Consider the following 13,158-nt stretch of genomic DNA (forward strand, 5'->3'; position numbering starts at 1 on the left):
TTCACACCGCCATTAAGTTATTAAAATTTAGTTTTATGAATATGAAAAAAAAAGGTAACTGACTCTATTTATTCTCTTTTCAATTCATTAAGTAAGTAAATCTCGAGAAATTAATCCACATGGAAAGTAAATTAAATTTTGAGCACTATAAATAAGATCGGTATGACTGCTTATTGTAATACTCAATCGTGAGTTCTTCTAATTGTTCGTCTGTGAAGATTTCGCTCTTTGATCTTCTCTTCTTCTTTTTTTATTCAACAATGTAAGTTTTTTTTTTTAGCATTTTGAAAATTTATTTTATAGAATTATAATGCAACTTTAAATTCCCAACCTAGACAACTTTATCATCAATCGCCACCACCTCCGTTATCCACCACAAATATTATAAAATTATTGTACAACCTCTTCTACAAATCATTTCCACTATAAATAACCACCAATTCATTATTATCAGCCATTGTGACAATTTTTTTAAAAAAAAGATCATCGAACAATCAAATATTTGAAGAGTCGGCAAAAATAAATTTTATATATTTTATCTTTATAATATTTAATTATTATTTAATTAATTATTCTATTTAGTAATTATTTGATATATATATATATATATATATATATATATTCCGGCCCCAGAGAGAGAGTGTGCCAAATTAAAGCCCTATGAATAGACAAAGGATGGACAATCCTTGCAGTCATACCCCCAAGAACAAGATCAAGGGAATCTCTACCATCAAATTTCGAATCTGAGGTTGCGGTCTAGCCTCTCTTTTCAGTGGAAGGTGAGCTCGTCGGATCTGCTGCCCGTGACGTGAGTGATCCTTAACCCTGCCCATTCTTATTGCTATTTGTGACGTCAAGTATATATATATATGGAATTTCAAATTTTGATATATACTGGGCGATTACAAGTGAGACCTATATTCACCAAAATTAAAAAAAATAACTTTTTTTTTGCCTAATTATTTAGGTCTCAAACCAATGATAATTCGGAAGGACCCAAAACTTAGCGATCATGTCGAACATGTATTAATTATTTATTTTTTACATAATTAAAATTGATTACATGAACAAATATTTGTTCAATCGAAATAATTTTTCCAGAAAATTTTGTTTTTATTGTATAAATATTTTAAATTTGTTAGACCTTATTTACGTTTACATATAGCAGAAAAAAGTTGTGAAAATACATTTTTGGTTATATCGTAATTTTTTTTTTGTTTATTTTCTTAATATATATGTCGGAATGAGTTTTTAAAATTTACCCTATCTAAAAGTGTAAGAGATATTAAATACATTTTTTTTAATTTTAGATTTATTAAACATACTTTTAAAGTCTGAAACATGAATGTTATCAAGTGTTATGTTCATACACTTTTAATTTAATTTTATGGCCTATTCATATATATTTTTCTAATTAGTTTTTTTTTGAAAAATTTAGCCAGCAAACAATTGTGTGAACATCATCGACTACATTCTGATTTTATTTTATTAATAAAATATTATTGGATTCTATCAATTTATGAAGGTCTAAGGTTGAAACGCCTCAGGTTCATGTATACCTCCGGAGGTATGTTTCTTTTACATCCTCTATTTTTTAAAATTTTATTATGTGTTTTATTTATTATATCATTTTTTGTCTTTTTTTTAAATTTTATTACTTGTTTTTGGCTTAGGAAAATAGTGCTAACCCCTTTGAGCATTTTGTTCCTCCATTATTGGAAAATTCACAATTCAATGATTTCATGGTATTTTTTTGGATATTTTTATTGTTATAATTATATTATTTTATTTGAGATGTTAATGAATTATTAATCTTTCTTTTAGTATGAAATATTACTTATAGCCTATTTTCTTATGTAAATAAATGCAGGCTAGGTATGCGTGCGGTGATATGTCAATGACGTATCATGAATCTAATCTTTTAAGATTATATCTCATTCCTAATATAATTTTAATAATTTAATTGGTCGAATTCTTTTTTTAAGAAAAAATAATTTTCAATATAAACAACAATTTAGATCAATTAAATAATCTGTAATTTTCAGTTTTAATGAAAAACTACTATAGAAAAAAGTCGTTGAGCAAGAAATTGAAAGGAGGAAAGAAGAAACTCCATGGGCGACCAAGTAACATTCCTTTGTTTTTTTGGTAATACTAGAATATTTCAAAGAATTTAAAGATGGTTTATTTTTATTTTATTTTTAAAAAAATTCTAAATATATCTAAATCTTACATAAATATAAATTATTTACTACTTATGTGACGGCTTGTTAATCTATATTGAATCACAAAAAGTTTAAAATCATGAGTTTATTTTGTACGATATGAAAATACAATAAATTAATTGTGAAAAATACTAATAATAATTGTTGATTTTAATGTAGCCCTCTTGGCAATCAGTTGTATGATTCAAGCTTTGTTGACAAAGGTCTGCCGCTGGATCCTCACCTGCGTATGCTCAAGCAAAATTCATGCTTTTGTAAGTCATTTTTTATTTTTAACACTTTTTAATTTTTAAAATGATAAGCCAAATAAACTTGAAATAGTTTTGTACGTAGTTTAATTTGAATTGATTTTTTAATATTACCTGTTAAAATTAAAAGGAAGCCTCAGGCTGGCAACGAGGGTAAAAAGGTGATTGACTCAGGTGATTAAAGAATATTATGCTTAAGTTGGAGCTATTTTATAATAAATAAAAAATTACATGGCTAACCAAATCATGTTTTTCCCTTTTAGTCATTTCAATTTCTTAGGTAATATATGTTGACCATCTTTATTCAAGTTTAGTTTCTGCTATTTTAATTTGTTGTCAATTTCAAGTAATCAATAAGTCATATTTCCTTAGTAAAACTCTTCAAGTTTAAATAAAAACATCACGTTTAAATTTATCGATTTTCACTTATTAATCTTTTTCACTGCCTTCCTATTCTCTTATCTTTTTATATTTAAATCATCAAGTTGTTATTCTATAAGTAAACAAGAGTTTTGATGATAACTTTATTTTTATATTTACTTTAAATGTAAATAATAAAATATCTCAGGTGAAATTAATGATTTACGTTCGAAAAAGTTATGTATCAAAATATCAATTGCAAAAAATTTAAAATTTAAATCTTAATTATATTATTTGAAAATTTTCAACTAATTACAGCAATCTATCAGAGATTTTCATTAAGACACATAACTTTAGTGATATTATAATATATTAATTGCATAAATATTTAATAGAAGTGTTGATTCCTCCACATTAATATGTTGTGTGGGATATTAAATATGTTTTTTTTTTGTTTTTTTGTTTGATTGATTAATTTTTTCTAATAATTTTGACCATAAAATAACTTTTCAATTAGCATATTAGAAGGATAGTTTTCATTTGATTGGTTTAAGATATGTTTGTTATAAATTAAATTATGAGTTACAAGATCTGAACATTTTTATAAATTTGATAATTAAATTGCAAGATATTTGTAAGTTTTTTTTAATCTATTTTTGTGACCTTTAATTTTGTTATACAAGAAAATTTTGAGAAAAAATGTCATTAAGCGAAGATATATTTTTAGAGAGCTCAACAAATGGGGAAAGTAGTGATGACTTGACTTTGAGGAAACTATGTCAGCTAATCCTCAATTCCAACATTCAGTTTTCTTTAGACCCTTACCAACTGTCAATAATCAAACTGTTGTGGTAACTATTTTCATTCTTTAACTTATCATTAATGAATACAAATCTATTAATGAGGGTCTAGAGAAAACTGGATGTTGGCATTGAGGATTAGCTGACATAGTTTCCTCAAAAGTCAAGTCATCACTACTTTCCCCATTTATTGAGCTTTTTGATAATGCATCTTCACTTAATGATATTTTTTTCCAATATTTTTCTATATAACAAAATTGAGGGTCATAAAAAATAGATAAAAAGACTTGTTAATATCTTGCAATTTAATTATCATCTTTATTAAAATGTACAAATTTTGTGCATAATTTAATTTATAACAAACATATTTTAAATCATTCAACTGAAAACTATTTTTCTAATATGCCAATTGAAAAGATATTTTAGGGTCAAGATTATTAGAGAAAATTAATCAACAAACAAACAAAAACACAAAAATATTATTTTTATATTCCACACAACACATTAATATGGAGAAATCGATACTTCTGATAAATATTAAAGCAATTAATATGTTATAATGTCATTAAAGTTATGTGCCGTAATGAAAATTTATGACAGATTACTGTAATTAGTTGAAAATTTTCAAATAAAAATATAACTAAGATTTAAATTTAAAATTTTCTGCAATTAATATTGTGATGCATAACTCTTTCAAACGAAAATCATTAGTTTCACCTGAGATTTTATTATTTACATTTAAAGTAAATTTAAAAATAAAGTTATCATCAAAACTCTTGCTTACTTATAGAATAACTTCTTGATGATTTCAATATAAAAATATAAGAATAGGAAGGTAGAGGAAAAGATTAATAGGTGAATCGATAAATTTAAATCTTTTAAGGTTTAAGAAAATAATTAATGATTAGCTTTTTATCTTTTTCACGACAATCCATCATGATTTAAGGTTACAAGTAGAGCTATCACAACATTAATGATATCAAAAACAAATGTATATATAAGGATTTATTAAAATAAAGTATAACTGAATAAGACCGTTCTAAGATTTTTAACACATTTAGTATGATTAAGGGATTTTATAATCTAAAATAAATAAGTAAATATGTATTAAAACATAAAGAGAATCACCCTAATTTTATAAGATTTTCTCTTCGGTAGTGATTGATTTTAAGAAAATATTAAAGCTCCTAAATTTTTGAAACTCAATAATATCTCAAATCTTAATAGATGTATGACACAAAATATAAATTAAAATAAAAAAACCAAGATCTATAGATTTACACATGTATGAAATCAAGTCATAATGTTATTTTTCTTCTCAAATATTTAATGTGTTGCAATATAGAATTTAAATTATTCAATTTATTGAATATGAAGAAAAAGTCCGTTCACATAGAGTTTTAACACTCGCATTATAACCTGCATAACAAAAAATCAAGAGATAAAAATTTTAAAAAGAAAAGAAAAGAGAAAGTAATGTTCTAATCATAAAATTTTAACAAATAATTAAAAAAGAAATAGAAAGTATCTCCACATATATAAAAGAGTAATAATTTCAGCTAAAATATTTTAGTCTATTGGTAATTGTGTATTTGTAAATCTTTTGTGGTGTTTAAATCTGCTTCTCAAAAGATTATTTGAACTTTTATCCTACTATGATTTTAAATCAAGTTCTCAAATTCCTTTAAAATGATTTCCAAAATTAGATGGCGATTCGATTTTAAAAAACGAAGAAGATAAAAATAGGCCAAAGTTATAAAATTATTTTTACTTAGTTTGAAACTTATCGTAATAAGTAACAATGTGTTCTTTGATAAAACTACTTAATGAGAATTTGAGAAGGACATAAATCGATAATCAAGAATTAGTCACACTAGTTTATATTTTTCAACTACTTTCAACAACATTATTGTCGTTAATGCTAATTGCAACCTTCTTTACTAATGACATGTTTGTTAATTATTAATTTTCAAGAACATACCTAGTTTGAAGTGAAGAAATAATATTATTAATTGTAAGAATGATACGAGAACTTATTATTTCCTCCAGTGTACATAAGTCTATATTGTTGACGTCGTCTTTTTATTAATTATTAAAACTATGTCATATATTATAATCCACGGGAATATTAACTTGTTGCCTTCAAAGTTTAATTTTGATATATTTCATTTGTTCTCCTTATTTTAAAATATTACGTTGAGTTGTCTTCTGTAACTTCTTTACCTAGTTTGAGATGTATCTATAAAATTTGCTAGATTTAGTATTTGAAGTATAATTCTCTTATTGGACTTATTTTTTATATATTTATTTGTGAGTTTTCTAAAATTATTTAAGAAGTTGACAAAATTTAATAAGTTATAAAGATGTTATAGTGGATTACTTGTCATATTTGTAGCTCCTCATCTTTTGATCATATCTCAAGACTAAATGTGTTTAGATGAGAATTTCGGTAGTGCGATTAGCTTTAGAATGTTGAGTTTTGTCTAGATTGACCTTTCATGGGAATCCTGAAGCTTCTTGGCTCATTTTGAGCCCTCGTATAGGATTTGGCTTAACATGGAACTTGGGTGTGGGACCCAGTTTTAATCAAGATGACCTCATATGGAAATTATAATGATTCTGTTGAGTCTAGAATGCCAAATTTAGTGGGGTAGCATATCTAGTATATTTTTATCGGGTCCCGAATAAACCACGAGGGTCCGTAAGGAGACTTTGAAAAATAGCAAAATTTGATGTTGCTTGTGCAGATATTTAGTGTGACACCTCAGATTCAAGAAGAACTAGGAAGGGTCAAGTGGGCAACTCACAAGCCCAAAGGTGGACCATGAAACTCCTCATGGAGCCCCAGACGGGTCGTGAAGAGGACCACGGTCCGATGGAGGGCTCGTGAAGGTGCCCAGGACCTGCTTCGCTGGTCTCCCTCCTACGAAGGGAGTTGACGGCCCGTGGTGAGCTTCACGCCCCTTAGTGGTGTCTGTGAAAAAAATCCAGAAGATGTCCAGGAAGGATGCACTCCCACGACCCCTTTGACTGCCCGTGGTGAGCCTCACGAGGCGTGAAGGTGATCGTGGAGGATGGCCAGCCTTCAGGGGCCATTGCCCAAGGACCACGGTGGCCACAACGGGTCGTGGTCCCTTACACGATCCGTGTAAGCTGTCGTAGGGTGGTCGTGTCAGCTATAAGTCAGGGTCTTTTCCTAATTATTCTATCTTGATACTATGTCATTTTGCCCTCTTTTAGAACCCCTGTATAAGTGTTTTTAACCCCGAAATTCCCCAATTGAAATCATTTTCTCAAATTTACAAAGAAGAATAAGTCTTCCTCTCCAAAATATTTTTATCTCTAGAAAGCTTGAAGAAGAAGGGATCAACCTAGGGTTTCAAGTCAAGACTCCAATTCCCCCATTGAAGGCAAGCTTTTGGCATTGAGGTATTATAGTTTTCATCCATGGAGTTCCCAACTTCTCCAATTTTCAAAGTTAGAAATTCCCAATTGAGTTATGGGTTTTCTCCTATGTTATGAGTTCTCTTAATTATTGATTTAATTGATTGATCTATGATCTTTTATGCATGAATTGAGTTAATATCATGTTTTTATGATGAACATGATGATACCTCATGAACCCATGTAATTCCCATGTTTTCCAAGTTATGATCATATGATGTGGGTTTTGAATTATGAAAGAAGAGTTTATGAAATTAAGCATGTTTTCATGAAATTTATGTAATTGTTTTAAGGATTCTTTGAGAGTGAAGTATCAATGTTGTCATTTGTTTTATTGTGAAAGGATTTTTCATATACACATGAAAGCATGACTTTTGAAAGGACATTCTCACATAAAGGATTCTTAGGGTTGAAAGGTTTTCTCAACTACACTTGGAATCAAAGATTTAAGGAGCTATTCTAATGAAAACTAGCTTGGATTGGTTATTGAATGATACATTTCCATGGATACTACATGACTTAGCTTGGATTGGCAATATGACGTGCCCTTCCATGGATAATAAAGACAAGTATGCATAATTGACTATTCCGTGGAAATTACTCTTAGCAGCAAGCGGATATTGATATGGAAGCTCTCCCATTAGTAGAGGTCGAGTTTCTAGAAGCAATCTATTTGTCCCTTAACTATGTTCAACCATGGGATGTTGTCTTATCTAGACATTAGCTAGTGGATCCACATAAGCTAGAAGTTCATGGCCTTACCTTAGAAAAGTAGGAAACCTTTTTTGGTGTAGGAGACACCAGATTCCATGTTATAGCATACACGGTCTCTATATCGGTTAAAAGGTAATTCCCCACGATAATGAACTAAGGTTACTTTTATAATTATCTCATGAACGTTTTGAACTCCCCGATACCCAACCTATCTCTATTCCTCCTTATATAATGGCTTCGGCGGAACTCAAGGAGTTGAAGGAGAAGTTAAAGGACTTATTGGATAAGGATTTCATTCGACCGAGTATGATGCTCCGGTGTTGTTTGTTAAGAAGAAAGATGGTTCACTCCGTATGTGTATTGATTATCGGCAGTTGAATAAAGTGACCATCAAGAACAAGCATCCTCTTCCGAGAATAGATGATTTATTTGATCAACTTCAAGGGGCAAATTATTTCTCTAAAATTGACCTCCAATCGGGTTATCACCAATTGAGGGTGAAAGAGGAAGATATACCAAAAATGACTTTTAGAACTCGATATGGTCATTATGAGTTCTTGGTTATGTCTTTTGGTTTAACTAATGCCCCGGCAAAGTTTATGGATTTGATGAATAGGGTGTTTAGACAATACCTTGATATGTTCGTAATTGTGTTCATAGATGATATTTTGATCTATTCAAGAAGTGAGAATGAGCATATTGATCATTTGAGGATTGTATTGCAAATTCTCTAGGACCAACAACTCTATGAGAAGTTTAGTAAATATGAGTTTTGGTTAAGGTCCGTAGCTTTCCTTGCCCATATAGTTTCAAGCAAGGGTATTGACGTAGATCCAAAGGAGACTGATGCGGTCAAGAGTTGGCCTAGACCTCTATCACCAACAGATATTAGAAGTTTCTTGGGTTTGGCCGGTTATTATAAAAGGTTTGTTGAGGGGTTCTCCTCTATTGCTTCTCCTTTGATGACTTTGACGACTTTGACTCAAAAGAAGGCCAAGTTTATATGGTCCGAAGCTTGTGTGAAAAGTTTCCAAGAGTTGAAAGATAGACTTACTTCCGCTCCGGTGTTGACCTTACCGGAAGGTACAGATGACTTTGTGGTATATTGTGATGCCTCTAGAGTTGGATTGGGATGTGTGCTCATGCAAAATGGTAAGGTAATTGCCTATGCTTCAAGGCAACTAAATGTTCATGAGAAGAACTATCCTACCCACGATCTTGAATTAACGGCGGTGGTATTTGCCTTAAAGATTTGGAGGCATTATTTGTATGGGGTCCACGTTGATGTGTTTACCGATCACAAAAGTTTGCAATATGTGTTTACCCAAAAAGATCTGAATCTTTGCCAAAGAAGGTGGCTTGAGTTATTAAAAGATTATGATATGAGTGTTCTCTATCACCCCGGTAAAACAAATGTGGTGGCGGATGCCCTTAGTCGGTTATCCATGGGTAGTGTTACACATGTTGATGATGAGAGAAAAGAGTTGGTTCGAGATGTTCATAGGTTAGCCCGATTGGGAGTTTAACTAGTGGATTCCACCAAGGGTAGTATTATGGTCCATAATGGTTTTGAATCATCTTTCGTGGCCGATGTTAAAGCAAAGCAATGTCTTGATCCGACCTTAGTATAATTGAAAGAAGTGGTACTAAAGAAGTCTGTAGAGGCTTTCTCCCGGGGGGATGGTGTCCTAAGGTACCAAGGTTGATTGTGTGTTCTGAATGTCAATGACTTGAGGCAACAGATCTTGTCAGAAGCCCATAGTTCTCGGTATTCTATTCACCTGGGAGCCACCAAGATGTACCGTGATTTGCGGGAGATCTATTGGTGGAATGGGATGAAGAAGGATATTGCAGGATTTGTGGCTAAGTGTTCTAATTGCCAACAAGTGAAGGTTGAGCATCAGAGACCGGGATTTTATCCTAAGATATTAGCATTCCTACTTGGAAGTGGGAAGATATGAATATGGACTTCATTGTAGGGTTGCCCTGAACTCGGCTTCAATATGATTCAATTTGGGTTATAAAAGACCGAATGATGAAGTCAGCCCATTTAATTCCCGTCAAGGTTTCCTATATGGCGGAAGATTATGATAAGTTGTATTTGAGAGAGATGGTAAGGTTGTATGAAGTGCCCTTGTCCATTATCTCCGATAGAGGTACTCAGTTTACTTCACAATTTTGGAAATCTTTCCAAAACGATCTTGGCACGAAAGTTAAGCTTAGTACAGTTTTTCACCCCTAAACTGATGGGCAAGCGAAAAGAACAATCCAAACATTGGAAGATATGTTGAGGGCGTGCGTGATAGATTTCAAGGGAAATTGGGATGACCATTTGCCTTTGATAGAATTTGCCTATAATAATAGCTACCATTCCAGTATTGGTATGGCTCCGTTTGAGGTTCCTTATAGTATGAGGTGTAGATCCCCTATCGGATGGTTTGAGGTGGGTGAGGTTACTTTGATAGGATGGTTTGATATGGGTGAGGTTACTTTGATAGGACCCGTGTTAGTTCATGAAGCTATTGAGAAAGTTCGACTCATTAGAGAGAGGTTGAGAACCGCCCAAAGTCGACAAAAGTCTTATGTAGATGTTAGAAGGAGAGACCTTGAATTTGATGTGCTTGATTGGGTTTACTTGAAAATCTCACCCATAAAGGGTGTAATGAGGTTTTGTAAGAAAGGGAAACTTAGTCCCCGTTTTGTAGGCCCATATCAAATTTTGAGACGTGTTGGTAAGGCTGCATATGAGCTTGATTTTCCAAATGAGTTGGCATCAGTGCATCTGGTTTTCCATGTCTCTATGTTGAAAAAGTGTGATAGAGGTCCGACATCCATAATTCCCCTAGAAGGGTTAGAAGTGAAAGAGAACCTTTCTTATGAAGAAGTTCCGGTAGACATCTTAGATCGTCAAGTTAAGAGGTTGAGGAATAAAGAGGTTGCTTCCGTTTAAGTGTTATGGATAAACCATCTAGTTGAGGGTGCTACTTGGGAGGCCGAGGCCAATATGATATCCTGATATCCTCATCTCTTTCCTCCTATTCTATCTTGAGGTAATGATTTCCTCTTGTTTTGCTTATGTTTGAAGTCATAAGTGTTTTATGTGTTTCCATGATTTCCTTAAATTTGCATGTTCATGAAACAGCTTAAGTTTTTTAAAGAATTTGCTTTTATTATGTATTTTCCTCATGTTGTTGAGTATTGAATATAAGTTGCTTATAGACTTCATGAGATGAGTTGTAGAACATGCCTTGACTTGGAGTGGAGATCCCCTCCTTGAATCAGTGCTTTTTGAGATTTAATTGCATTTAGACTCCATGAGATTGTGTTGAGCATTGCTTTTGAGTTTGGAGAAGGTAGTTCCTCCTTAAGTGTAAGAAATTTGAAATTTCATGCATATTGGGTTGTTAGATGTAGTTCCTACTTCCTTATGGTGCATTGAGTATATTTAGCTTAGAGATTAAGTTCCTTTTTAGTTGTGTGCATTTAGATGAGTTGTGTGCATTTAGATGAGTTGTGTGCATGATGGGCTGCTAGTCTTGGTCTTTGGCCTAGAAACGTGCTTAGAATCTCATTCGAGGACGAATGATCCCAAAGGGGAGATAATGTAACACCTCGGATTCGAAGCAAGGCAAATCGCAGCTTTTAGGGATAATTGCAGCTGCCATCTACGAGGACCAACCACGGTCTGTGGGTTGACTTACGGACCGTAGGTGGGGCCGTGGATAGCAACCTCACAAAATGGTCCAGGCATGGACCACGGAGGGACCTATGGACTGTAGGTGGGTCCACGCCCCGTGGTCCAGCCAACTATCAATGGCCAGAATTCTCTGACAACAAACGACAACTGACCAGGACGGACCGTAGGTCCATCCACGGTCCGTCGATTGTGGTCTCATGGGTCAGGACTGGCAGTTATTTTTAGGGGATTATGGGTCTTTTCCAGCTTTAATTAAATCAATGTGGTGTCAATTTTTCCTAAACCTAGACCACTTATATAAGGATTTTAGACCCTTTAACTCACTCAGTTAAGTCATTCTCTCAATTCACAAAAGAAACCCCAAAACTCCTCTTAAATATTATCTCTCTAGAAGGTAGAAGAAGAATAAAAAAAAATGAGGAGATTGAAGCTAGGTCAAGATCAAGTCTACCAATCTTCAAGCTTTGGTGGGCATTGAGACTAAGGTATGATGGCTTTTCATCCATGGGATTCTTCCTCCCATGGAGTTCCCTAGAATTCCATAATTTGAAGAAGATTTTTCCCAATTCTAGTTAGGGTTTCTTCCATTGTTGTGGGTTATGATGAATGTTGATCCAATTTAGTGGATTATGATTGTTTATGATTGAATTCATAGAATTGCATGTATTTAAGATGAAACTATATGTAACCATGCCTATCCTATGATTTTAGGGTTGAATTGATATAGTTGGGTTTGATGTCATGTAAGGGAAACTCTATGGGTTAGATACGTCCTTATAGGATTGATGAATTATGACTAGAATTGCTTGAGATTGAAGCATATATGGACAATATGATGTTAATTGCTTGAAAGTAAAGCATAGATGATGATCATGAGATGTAGTGCTTTGAGAGTAAAGCCTAGACTATGATTTGTTAATTGATAATGTTGTAATTTGGAAGGGATACTTTCTATAATGAATTGACAAACACGATTGTATGAATGTGAAAGGTTTACTCACATTAATGATTCTAGGTTGAAAGGCTTGCTCACCTAAAATGAATCTAGACTAAAATGCTTAATGAATGATGAGGCTAGAGGCGATTACCCTTGACCTCCATATACAAGGATATGAGGTGATTCACATACTCCTTAGAATTGAACAAGAGGTGAGTCCCCACGTTCCTACTATGATGAATGGACATGGAGGCGAGTACTCATGCTCCTTATGAAATGATGTGGATGCGAGTACCCGGAATTTAAAAGTAAGTAACGCCAGAGGCGAATACCCATTAGCCTTTATAAGCTAGGCATTGAGGGGAATCCCCATATCTTTAAAAGTAAGTATGATTAATGTGATTATGTTATGAAGTGACTTGTTTGGAGTGTTGCTAGATATGCCTTCTATGATGTAATCTTGACTAGAGGCGGACGACCTAAGTCTTGTTAAATCTTAAGTGAGGTTACTTAAGGGAGTATTCCTCTTTCATTATGATGCTTATTATGTATTGATTATGCTCGTGCCTTATGTCTTATGTTGACTAATGCTTTTGATTATGTTGTTTATGCAAGCCATCATATTTAGTACTTGATTGTACTAATGCATACTCTTGCCTACATTCTTATCAAACGTAAGGTCCGGCATTCCCGATTCACACACTTGTGGCTAGGTTCTTAGTTGATCAAGAAG

Source organism: Solanum tuberosum, unplaced genomic scaffold, assembly GCF_000226075.1.
Source record: "Solanum tuberosum cultivar DM 1-3 516 R44 unplaced genomic scaffold, SolTub_3.0 scf00237, whole genome shotgun sequence".
NCBI lineage: Eukaryota > Viridiplantae > Streptophyta > Magnoliopsida > Solanales > Solanaceae > Solanum > Solanum tuberosum.